We start from the raw sequence: 13,150 nt of genomic DNA on the forward strand, positions 1-13,150 counted from the left end.
TCCTGTCCCACTTATGCGACCTTTACAGATGACTGCCGGCACCCGAGATAGGTCGCCAAAATTTTGAACATGTTCAAAATTCAGCGGCGACCAGAAAGACGCTACGATTCTTTGGAAACCTCTCACGACCATACAGGCTGTATGGTCATGAGAGGTCTCCTATGGTCGTGAGAGGTCACCCACGACATGTCGTCAGGGGTCGCCTGTATGGTCGTGAGGGGTCTCCTCTTGTCGTGAAAGGTCTCCAAAGAGTCGTAGCGTCTTCTGGTCGCCGTTGAATTTTCAACATGTTGAAAATTTTGAAGACCTATCACGGGTGCTGGCAGTCGCCTTTAGTTGCGTAAGTGGGACAGGCCCTTAACACTGTGGATGGCTTGATTGTAATAATGTATTGTCTTTCTGCTGACTGGTTTGCCTGCAACAACAACTTTTCACTGTTCCTCGGTACGTGACAATAAACTAAACTATAACTACAGCTTCCCATCAACTCCACCCAGATTCTACCACACACACACTGGGAGTAATTACTGTTGCCAGTTATCTTGTCAATTTGCACATCCTTGGGATACAGGAGGAAAACTGCAGACAGACAGCAGTGGAGGTCAGTATTGATTCCAAGACACTGGAGCTATGAGGCAGCAGTTGTATAATATGTGTCCTTGTGCTGTCCCTAGAGATCGCCCTTGTGTCAAATAGGAAGAAACGCTCACACAACAGATATATAGGCCTTTTAGCTTTGGACAGCCAGCATAGATCAGAAAATATTATTTCCATTAAAATCATTAAATCACCAGATGACTTCTACAGCACGAAAGTGCAGGGAAAAACAGCACATAAATAAGAAAACAGATTCAAATAAATAGACATCATTGGAAACACAGTGGCAGAACCTTCTCTAATCATTATTATTAGCACAGCAAAATTATAACCTCTCTGGAACTCTCTGCCACAGAGGGTAGTTGAGGCCAGTTCATTGGCTATATTTAAGAGGGAGTTAGATGTGGCCCTTGTGGCTAAGGGGATTAGGGGGTATGGAGAGAAGGCAGGTACGGGATATTGAGTTGGATGATCAGCCATGATCATATTGAATGGCGGTGCAGGCTCGAAGGGCCGAATGGCCTACTCCTGCACCTAATTTCTATGTTTCTATGTTTCTATGTTTCTATAAACTTGCATGTTTTGGAATATATCATAATATCACCTGAAATACCTTAAAGCCCTGTCCCACTGTACGAGGTCAGTCAAAGAGTTCTCCTGAGTTTGCCCTGATTCGAACTCGGAGATTTACGGTAATGGCCGCTTGTCGGTACTCCGGGCTCTCGTGGACATTTTTCAACATGTTGAAAAATCTTCACGAGTCTTCCCGAGCTTACCGCGTTTCCCTAGTACCTGCCGTTAGCGTTACGAACCGCTTAGAGACATCCCCTAGCTCCGACGTACATTGCTACGTTCATTCTGCATGCTTACCATGAGTTCGATTTTTTTTTTAACTCGGGAGAGCACTTGAATGAACTTGTACAGTGGGACAGGGCCATTACTCAAAAGATATTGCACTTTCAAACCAAATGTCAACAACCACCCGCATCAGTAAATAACCACAGACTTGCAACCAGATTTGGGGGCACCTAAACATTTACTCCCAGGTGACGTTAGTGCCTCTGAGTGATCTAATCATCACCATTATTAATGGAGGTCTTTGTTCTAGAGCATTTATTTTTCATGCACAAAATGATCCTTTGTTGGTTTAATGGGTTAATGCATCACTATCATGTGGATTAATAGTTAGATGTGGAAATAATTTGATTTGAACTAAAAGCTAAATGCAACCAATTCAAAAAAGAATATTTTGAAATTATGGTACTGTATTACTAAAAAATGAACCGTTTTGGAGCTTCCACTTTCCATTTGTCAGTGTGATGCTTTACTGATCATGAATTGATGCAATGCAAATTGATTCTGTAATGTAATGTAATGTAATGTAATGCTTCCAGTGGGGAATAATGTTCAGAGGCAGGGCAACTCAATAAATCAATGGTGAGCATGCTATGACATTTTATAAGATCCCCTCTCTAATGTCTATTGACATTCCAGCCAGGAATGTAAAACATTGGAAATACTTGTACTTGTTGCAAGATCAACCAACATTGTGAACATAATATAACTATGCAAATAAATAAATATAAAATTATAGAAGGACTAGACAAGCTAGATGCAGCAAAAATGATCCCAATGTTGGGGGAGTCCAGAACCAGGGGCCACGGTCTAAGAGGAGGAGGCCATTTAAAACTGAGATGAGATTTAAAAGAGATTTATGCCTCTGTCCCACTTAGGAAACCTGAACGGAAACCTCTGGAGACTTTGTGCCCCACCCAAGGTTTCCATGCGGTTCCCGGAGGTTTTTGTCAATCTCTCTAATGGTCGAACGTGGTTTTGGCTTGCAGGTAGTGGAAGGTCCTACCTGCAACCTCCGGCAACCACCTGCAACCTCCGGCAACCACCTTCAACTAGCATCGCAACCGGCTTCGACTAAAAAATTACCGATTTTTAAAACTGCAACCTATTTTTAGTCGCGGCCGGTTTTGAATTTTTTGAAATAATCGCCAGAACATAGAAGAAGCGGAAACCACTTTCGACCATGAGGGAGACTGCCAAAAACCTCGGAACCGCATGGAAACCTTGGGTGGGGTGCAAAGTCTCCAGAGGTTTCCGTTGAGGTTTCCTATGTGGGACAGGGGCATTAGATAGAGCTCTAGGGCCGAGTGGAATGAAGGGATATTGGGAGAAGGCAGGCATGGGTTACTGATTGTAGATGATCCGCCATGATCACAATGAATGGCGGTGCTGGCTCGAAGGGCCAAATAGGCTACTCCTGGACCTATTTTCTGTTTCTAAATGGAAGTTGACACTATGCAAGCAAGTTTTGCATCATTTTTCCTGTGTAAAACTACTGGAAGGAATCTGTGAGGGCAGTAATGGCCCTGACTATCCTCAATGCCTTTATTCTTGGCAGATTTCGATAATAAGGATGCAAATTGAGTGCAGTGGATCAAAACATTGAAACATCAAGTGTGAATTATTGAGCCATTCAAACATCGAGCCAGTTATATTTTTGTATCCTTTTCCATTTCACAGTGGAGAACCAATGTTTCTTTTGTGACAAGTAATTAATGAAGCATTTCAGGGGATTTCCGAGGACAGAAGATATAGATGAATTGAGAGGAAATTGCAGACAAAACAAAATTGCGTGGAGCTGGAGAGGAAACAAAAATAGAAGCTTGCAGCAACTGAAAACACTGGAAGTAAGGTTCCAAAATGCAGATTAAAAACTGAAATTAATGTCAACTGAGTAATAAGAGGCAGAAATGTGTTTCTGCTTCCTTTCTGCTTCTGCTTCTTTGTTTCTGTTTCTACAGCTTTGTTGAACCAATTGACGGCATGGATTTGTTCAATTTTAATAGAGCCGTATCCTATAAAAAGCAGATATCAATATACATCTTGAAATACATCCTCAATTGGTAACACCATTTTTACTACATAGTGACATTGGTGCATCTCACTTTGAAACTCATTCCTTTGATATCAAGAAGTACATTTTGAATGCAGAGACTAGGGACTGATGCTGCCATAGCATGTCTAGTTCCACAGATCAGGTATGAATTTCCTGCCTAGTACTTGCCTAGTACAATGAGGGCAGAATGGTGGCACAGCGGTAGAATTGTTGCTTTACAGCACCAGAGACCTGGGTTCTGTCTGTACAAAGTTTGTACGTTCTCCCTGTGACCACATGGGTTTTATCCCAGAACTTCGATTTCTTCCCACACTCCAAAGGGGATATGGGGAGATGGCAGGAATGGGGTACTGATTTGAGATGATCAGCCATGATCACATTAAATGGCGGTGCTGGCTCGAAGGGCCAAATGGCCTACTCCTGCACCTATTGTCTATTGTCCAAAGAAGTACAGATTTATAGGTGAATTGACTTCAGTAAAATGAAATTGTAAGTTGTCTCTAGTGCGTAGAATAGTACTAGTGTACAGGATGATCGCTGATCAGTGTGGACACGGTGGGCTGACGGCCTGTTTCCATACTGTATCTCTAAAAATTTTGAATGAAGAGACTAGGAACTGATGCTGCCATATAGTGCAGGAAGGAACTGCAGATGCTGGAGATGCTGAACACATCCGTTCAGTCCGCCTAAACCTATCTGATCTCCCGGTTGCTAAACACTTTACTCCACCTCCCATTCCCACATTGACCTTTCTGTCCTGGACCTCCTCCATTGTCAGAGGGAGGCCCAGTGTAAATTGGAGGAACAGCACCTCATAATTCGCTTGGGCAGCATACACCCCAGTGGTATGAACATTGACTTCTCAAACTTCAAGTAACCCTTGCTCTCCCTCTCTCTCCATCCCTCCCCAGTTCTTCAACTGCTTAATGTCTCCGACTACATTTTATCTGTTTGCTATGTTGTCACCTTCCCAGCTAACAATGATCTACTCTACATTTTCATTGATCTCCATTCCCTTTGTCCTGTTTTCATACCTCATTCTTCCTTATTTATGTATCTCCTGCTCCCCTGACATCAGTCTCAAGAATGGTCTCAACTTGAAACATCACCCTTTACTTTTCTCCAGAGATGCTGCCAGTTGCTGCTGAGTTATTCCAGCATTTTGTGTCTATCTGCCGCATAGTGTGTATAGAGTGCCACTGATCATGCATGAATTTCTAGCGAATTGTACTTGGCATCAATATCACCTCACAACATAGAAGATAGCATATTGATGTAGGAATATATATATTCCAATATGGCGAACGAACCCCCACGGTTACGTGATCGAGCCAACTTCCCCAAACCACCACTAGGTGCCGCTACAGGACCCCCCCAGAACCCGAGAAAAGGAACCAAGCGGGAGGTCAAATGAGGCGACCAGACCAAGTGGAGACCTGAGGAACAGGCACAACTGGTGGGACAGGAGAAACTGATGGAACAGAGCTAGCAGGCAGCAAATTCATAGGTGAAACAGGCACAATAGGTGCAACAGGTGCAAGGGGTACAGCCAGCAAACGATCTCTACGCCGGGGCTGAGCCACCACCATCGGGCTATCGACATCCAGGTGGGCGGGCTTGAGACGAGCCACTGAAACTATCTCCTCCCAACCCCCGACATCCAACAGAAAAGTCGCGATGCCGGGCCGCAACACCCATGAAAGGACCCTCATAAGTCCTCTGCAGTGGAGTCTGGTGCGAGTCTCTGCAAATAAAAACAAACAGGCAGTCCTTAAGCTCTGGCGGAGCATAGACAAGAGCAACCCCATGGCGAGAGGTCAGAATAGGAGCTAGGCCACCCACTTTCTCCCACAGGTTCGCCAACATAGATGAAGCGGGCTCTTGCAGCCCCCGACCTGCAGGGAGGAAATCCCCAGGTACCCGCAGCGGGGAGCCGTACACGAGCTCGCCGGACGACATGTCCAAATCCGCCTTCGGGGCCGTGCGGATCCCCAGCAACACCCAAGGCTGTTGGTCCACCCAATCATCAATCAATCAATCTATCAGATTTATTCATCACATACACAATAAAGTGCAGTGAAATGAATTTGCCAGCAGCAGTACAATAAAAAAGAACACACAATACACAATAAAATTTAACACAAACATCCGCCACAGCATTCTTCACTGTGGTGAAAGGCACAAAGTACAGTCAGTCCTCCTCCATTGTTCCCCCGTGGTCGGAGCCATATACCTCCGCAGTCGCCGCTCAGGCGGCCGGATGTACAGGCCCTCTCTTCCGGAAGATAAGTCCTGAATCGGTGCTTCCCTACTGGAGACCGCGGCTTCAAGATGTTGTAGGCCACGGGCTGACGGGTCGGGGCTCTTCTCCGGGGATCCCCACCGAGGGATCCCAGGGTCCGAATGCCGTGCCCGCGGCTAGAAGCTCCGCAGACCTCGGCTTCAGGCTGAACAGTCTGGCCATCGATCGGAAAAGGTCCACGCTGCGCCGGCTGCTGAAGCTCCGAGCCCGACTCCTGGAAAGGCCACACCAATCCTTGGTGTTAGGCCGCGAGGGAGGCGACATGGAAAAAGTCGTGCTCTTCACCGGTTTACCCCTCCTCACCACCCCCACACAAGACACACTGGCAGACACTAAAACGAACATTTCGACATACTAAAAAAAACAAAAAAAGTAACTAACACGCTGCTGGCAGGGCAGCCGTCTCACAACGCCCCCACAGACCGCTCCCATTGACCGTCTCACAGCGCCCCCACCCACCCAGTCCAGGTCCGTGGCTGTTGGTCCACCCAGACCCGGCCCGTAAGCCACGCCTTCAGCACTGATTTTAAATGCGAATGGAAACGCTTCACCAAACAGTTGGCCTGAGGGTGATATGCGGTGGTGTGATGCAGGTGTGCCATAGCCGACCACGAGACAGAAGTAAACTGGGCACCACAGTCGGTGGAGATGTCCGCAGGCACACCAAAACGGGCCACCCTGTCGGCCACGAAGGCCCGCGCACAAGATGCGGCCTCTGGCCATCTCGTGAAGCGATTCACAATGGTGAGCGGGTGTGGGCACCGTGAAATGTTGGTAGCGGACCCACCAAATCGACATGGATGTGCTCAAATCTATGAGGGGGAACCACGAAATACTGAAGCGGCACTCGTACATGCCGCTGGACCCTTGACATCTGGCAGGGAATGCAGGCTCTAGTCCAGGCCGCAACTTGTTTACGAAGCCCCTGCCAGACAAACTTGTCCGCCACCAACACATAGCAATGTTACAAAATTTTGAGATTTAAAAAATCAAGTCTGCAATTTATCCCATCAGATAAAGCATAACAATAAGTTTAATTTGACACCAAATTCACTTTCATATCTCAAGTATTAAAAAAGTTATGACCATTTTCATACTCGGAAATTAGCATCTTGTTCCCTATTGATTTTCAATGGGCATTACAAAAAAGCTGTGATCTTAGATAGTCAAAAGCACATTTCTTAAGGAAAGATTAACATTTTTAAATAGCCTAAGTGTCCAAAGATTATTCACAAATAATTCACAATATAACATGATTTTTATATCTAATTTACATTAATTTATAGGCCAAATGGAAGGAATTTAGTGTTCAATTGCTGTAAATAAATGACCATTTAAATCGGTTTTCTAGTGGGTTCATGTGGAACGCGCAGGTTTAGAATGTTGACAGCGCGCTGGATTAGTGCCCTCAAATGCCGAGAAAAATACTGGGGGATATAAAAAGCCCAAAATGAGCTACTCGCTATAGAAAATTATAATTATAGGGTTATATACATGCCCCATTTAATGCAAAAATAAGGTACATACCTTTAATTGTTTGCTTTATAAAACCCTGGGGTTGCCAGAGCTTGCGGAATGAACGAGAGCTTTTAAATTTATTATATCTACTCTTCGAGGCCTATAAAACTAATAATAGCTTTTGGGACCGGGTCTTGCAGCGATTCTCCGTTAATGATTTACTAGGCTGAACATCTGCGATTGGAACAGCCTAGTAAAAATCGGGTTTTAAACCCGCCCCCTCCAAACAGCTCCAAAATCACACACAAGGGGAGGGGCAGATGCTCAGCCACGATTCAGGTACGTTTTGTAACATACCTACAACACAGAAATACCGCCCGGATGGAAGGGGGGCCAGACTCTGGGCAGCGTCAAACTCACATCGCCGCCAACCCACAGGGACGATGGGGCGTGGCCTCCCGGTGGAAACGTCGCAGAGGACCATCACACCTACAGGACCGAATGGAACATTGGCCAACACCAATCCCGACGCTGTAGTCCGATAGGCATCCATCTCACCGCCCTCGTGTTGCGCAGCATCCAGCCCAGAATAGTCCATGCCCAGGCCCATGAACAACACAGCTGGGACTGCAGGGCGAGATAAAGCATCCATGACCAGGTTCAGCTTGCCCGTCATGTGTTGGATATCGGTGGTGTACTCCAAGACAAACGCCAGGTGCCACTGTTGCCGAGCTGACCAGGGGTCGGACACCTTTGCAAACGCAAACGTTAGGGGCTTGAGGTCTGTGAATGCCATGAAGGGCCTGCCCTCTTTAAATAGCAGAAATGATGGACTGCCAAATAAAGGGACAGGAGCTCTCATTCAAACACGCTGTAGTTCCGCGCAGGAGGAATCAGGTCCAGGCTGAAAAAGGCAAGTGGTTGCCGGTGTCTGTCAATAAATTGCTCCAGGACTCCTCCAACAGCAGTATCCAAGGTGTCCACGGTGAGTGCGGTCGAAGCAGTAGCCCATGGGTTCACCAGCATGGTAGCCTTGCCCAGAACCTCCTTAGCACTGTCGAAAGCGTGGTCTCAGCATCCCACACTAGGTCCCATGGCTTACTGGCTAGGCACTGGAACAATGGCCGCAAGATGCGGACCGCCGCTGGCACGAAGCGATGATAGAAATTCACCATGCCTACGAACTCCAGCAGCCCCTTGACGGTGAGTGGCCGAGGAAACTGCCAAATCACCTCCACACTAGCGGGAAGAGGTGCAGCGGCCTGAGGTGTCATGGTGTCCCAGGGAATCAATATAGCTGAGCCGAAACTGGCATTTGTCGGGGTTGATAACCAGCCCGTGGTCCTGAAGCCGCTGGAACAGCACCCGTAGGTGCGCGCAGTGTTCCTGGTGGGAGCGGCTGGCGTCATCCAGAATGTCATCCAGGTACACAACCACGAACTCCAACCTCCGACCTACAATACCCATCAACCGCTGGAAAGCCTGCGCGTCGTTCTTAAACCCGAACGGCATCCACAGCCATTAAAATAGGCCGAACAGGGTGATGATGGTGGTCTTGGGCACATCATCGGGGTGGACGGGAATCTGGTGGTAGCCGCGCATCTTGGAAAAGGTGGTAGCACCATCCAAGTGGGCCGTGAACTCCTGAATGTGCGGGACTGGGTAGCGATCAGCGGTCGTGACAGCGTTCAGGTGGCGGTAATCCCCACACAGTCTCCACTCCCCAGATGATTTGGGGACCATGTGTAATGGCGAAGCCCACAGTCTGTTGGGGTGCCGTACAATCCCCATGTCCTCCATTTGCCGGAACACCTCCTTGGCAAGATGCAGCTTGTCGGGCGGGAGTCTGCGTGCCCATGCATGCAGTGGGGGGCAGTCAGTAAGAATATGATGGACCACTCCGTGCTTTGGGGTGGCCACGTGAAAGAGAGGGGTCAGGAGCTCTGGGAATTCAGCCATTATGGGAGCATGTGCCCCGCCCATATCCATCACAGATCCGCGGTACAGGTCGCGAAGGGACGGGCCGGCAGAACACTGGCGGAATGAGTGTCTTCCAATAGGTTTTCTGCACCCCATGTGCACTAGAGGTATGTTCTGCACCCCTGTTCAGGTTCAGCGCAGAATTTACCCCCTATACTCCCCTCTGATGTGGGAGAACACTGTGCAGCCCTACAAGAGGTACTGCTGTAGGACTTACTAGCTGCCCCCTGTGACTAGTCTCCATCTCCCAGAGCCTGCCACTTACCTGCTCCAACAGCCGCTCCAGCTGGCTCCGATGCTCTCGGGCACCCAACCGGCTCCAATGCACATGGTCACTGGCCATCGCGGCTGCTCCTGAAGCCGCTACTCCTGAGGCTGCTCCTGCTCCAGTTCCTGCAGCCACTCCACCCGGCTCCAATGCTCACAGGCACTGGCCGTCGCGGCTGCTCCTGAAGCCTCTCCTGCTCCAGCTCCTGCAGTCAGCCCAGGATTGACCCTCGGTGTTCCCCTCTGATGAGGGAGAAACACTGTGCAGCCCTACAAGAGGTACTGCTGTGGGGCTTACTAGCTGCCCACTGTGGCTAGCCTCCATCTCCCGGAGCCTGCCACTTTGGGGTATTTCCTCCAGCAGCCTTTCCAACTGGCTCTTATGCTCTCGGGCATATGCCACTCCCTGCTGCTGTTGACCAATCCTGCAGCCGCTCCAACCGGCTCCCGTGCTCACGGGCACTGGCCGCTCGCGGCTGCTTTATTCCCCGCTCCCAGCCGCTGAAACCGGCTCCTGTGCGCACGGGCACCGGCCGCTCGCGACTGCTCCTAAAGCCGCTCAAACCGACCCCCATGCACACGGGCACTGGTCGCTCGCGGCTATTCAGAGTCAGACTCCTCGGAGTCAACGACTCTGTTAGTTGCTTACTTCTCCCGACCGGCTGGGGCCGGCGCGGGAGCGAAGTCGGGAGCGAAGTCGGGCACAGCTGTTCCCATTACGGGAGATTAGCGTGCCTTTGGCTGCTGCTGTCGGCTGCCCGCAACTCCGCGGTTCTCCCCCGCCAGCTTTCCCGCAGCCTTTGTGGATCCGGTCCATGTCTCCACCTAAAAGGTAAGTGGAAGGAACACAGAGTCTTCTTACCTGCTGTTCCCGACTTTCAAATTCTGGAACACAGTCTTCTTACCTGCTGTTCCCGGCTTTCAAATTTTGCCGCCAAGGGAACGTTGTTCCCCCTGCTGTGACTCATTGCAATACGTGTAGCGATATGGCACGCACGCGTCCTGGCGGGGTTCTTCACGTAGTCACTCACGTGACTCCGAAGTAAAATCAGTAATTAACCTGGGTAACACAGGTGCCTGACTAGCTAACACTAGAATAGCTCCGTTGCTGGGAGGAGCGCTAACGACTGACTGGAAAGCCCGCGAACGAACCCTTGCGGTCAGGTGATCGAGCCAACCAATGGCTAATGTTCTAACTTCCCCAAACCACCGCTTGGTGCCACTGCAATATATATACTTGTCTAAGGCACAAAATAAATTAACCAGATAAAATAAATTGAAAATAAACAAAGACTTAGATTGGGATTGGAACTAACTAAAATGTTTGCAAAGTACTGTGGAGAAATACTGAACTTGACCAGGACTGTTCCTTGGCTACAAGATGTTTCAATAGGGATTCATCATGGCTCTGCTGCACCCACATTTCTGATAAATAGTTTAATAATGATATAAATGAACTTTCAATATTGATTCGAAGCCCAGATGCCATTTTCTCACAAATTACCACTTTCAACATAATATGACTGGGCATCTGTTCAGTACCCAGAACCAGCTGCAATCAATGTTAGTTAACTGGCGTATAGATTGGGTTGATAGTAACAAATACTTCCCCGTTGCTGTAGTGTCTAAAGCCTGAAGTTATTAATTTACGGGAAGAGGAATGAGGTTTAAAGATGATCTGAGAAAAAGAAAATCATCAAGAGGTTGTCTGGAATCATGAAATATCTGCATGAGGGAGTGCTGGAGGATGTATTCTTACAACATTTAAGACTTTAGACTATGGAGATGCAGAGTGGAAACTAGCCCATCGGCCCACCCTCCGCGTCGACCAGCGATCCCCGTACACTAACACTACCCTACACACCAGGGACAATTAAAATTTTTACCGAAGCTAATTAACCTACAAACATGTACATCTTTGGAATATGGGGGAATACTGGCACACCCAGGGAAAACCCTTGCAGTCACAGGGAGAATGTACAAACATTATACAGACAGCACCCATACTGGGTCTCTGATGCTGTAAGGCAGCAGCTCTATCGCTTGATGGTCAGAATGGACATGGTGGGCCAAAGTCTCTTTGGCTTCATGAGATACTTACAGGTTCATACCGCAGGATTAATGTTGCCACAATTCCACATATAATTTAGGAGCAGGAATGGACCTCTTGGCCTCCTGGCTGTGCTTCGATACAGCAGTTTATACAACAATTCGATACAGCAGTTTAAAAATTCAGCAGGATGTGTGTTCACTTCAAAACTTCTCCACAATGCAGTAGTTGGGACCAGTGATGGTGCATTTTTGAGCATTCCTTGGAATACAGGAGAATTAACAGAGATGACATAGAGCAGGACATTCCACTGGAAATGAAATAAGCGGCAGGGGGCAAAAAGCTGAGGAGGAGGAGGTTATATCCGTTATTGACTGTTGAGAAGCAGCTGTGGACATCTAATCAAACAGGTCAAGTATCTTCCAGTTTTCCCATCTGTGTGATAGTCCATTTGCTGGCTGTCTCCTGAACAAACTGAGGGGAACAGGAACAATTCACTGATGCCATGGGTCTCGTTCACCACCCATTATTATGTGGGTTGCAAGGCATTCTGTTTCAAATGATGTGGTTGCAGAGAGTAGTGAAGGAACTGAAATAGCTGTTCATCTGCCTGGGGAGCTCCAGAGGAGTTTAACAGAAGTCAACTGAGAGTAGGGGAGAATGTGGTTGATGGATTGCACTCAAGATCTGTGGTCATTTAACATGACCTCAACATCATAAGTATTCAGCCTTATACTAGAGCCTATTAAAAGAGCTGCTGAGGAGAACTCAATGGTTCAATGAAGCTTTTATTGTCATATATGTGCAGCAACACACAGTGAAATTATTTTCTAACATACAGTCCAGCACAGTATTGTCATACCTAAGTACATCGTCGATCAGCAAGTGCATGGAAATAGGCCATTTTCAAAGTCCAGTCCATGCTCCAGTGCTTATGAGTGGTCCCCAAATCCAGGCAAACCCCAGGCTGCTGCAGGCCTCCAACCATCGTGTTCCTTGACACAGCATTCTTCTAATTCCCAGACCCCGGTTCCCTCTCCTACCGGCCTTGCTCCTTGCCCATTGTGCCCGTCGTTGTCAACACCGGCTCCATCCTCCTGGCCTTCGGGGGACAAGCAGGGGTCAGTTCAACAGCTTCCCCCCTGCAGACTGTGGTCCATTGTATCCTCGTATCAATGGCTGGTTTGGAGGATTCCACCTTACACTCTGACCGGTGCCCAGCTCAGTCCTTTAAATTTATTTTTTTAATTTTAGAGATACAAAACGGAAACAGGCAAGCCGGCCCACCAAGTCCGCACCGACCAATGATCCCCACACACTAACAAAATCCTACACATTCCAGGGACAATGTTCCATTCATACCAAGACAATTAGCCTACAAACCTGTACGCCTTTGGTGTGTGGAAGGAAACCGATGATCTCGGAGAAAACCCATGCTGTCACGGGAAGAACATACAGTAGTCAGGATCGAACCCGGGTTTCTGGCACTGTAAGCACAGTAAGACAGCAGCTCTACTGCTGCACCACCGTGCTGCCCTAAATAAAGGGGAAAAAATGGACATAAGTATGCAGAAGATGGACAACA

This window comes from Leucoraja erinacea, chromosome 4 (genome assembly GCF_028641065.1).
Source record: "Leucoraja erinacea ecotype New England chromosome 4, Leri_hhj_1, whole genome shotgun sequence".
Taxonomy (NCBI): Eukaryota; Metazoa; Chordata; class Chondrichthyes; order Rajiformes; family Rajidae; genus Leucoraja; species Leucoraja erinaceus.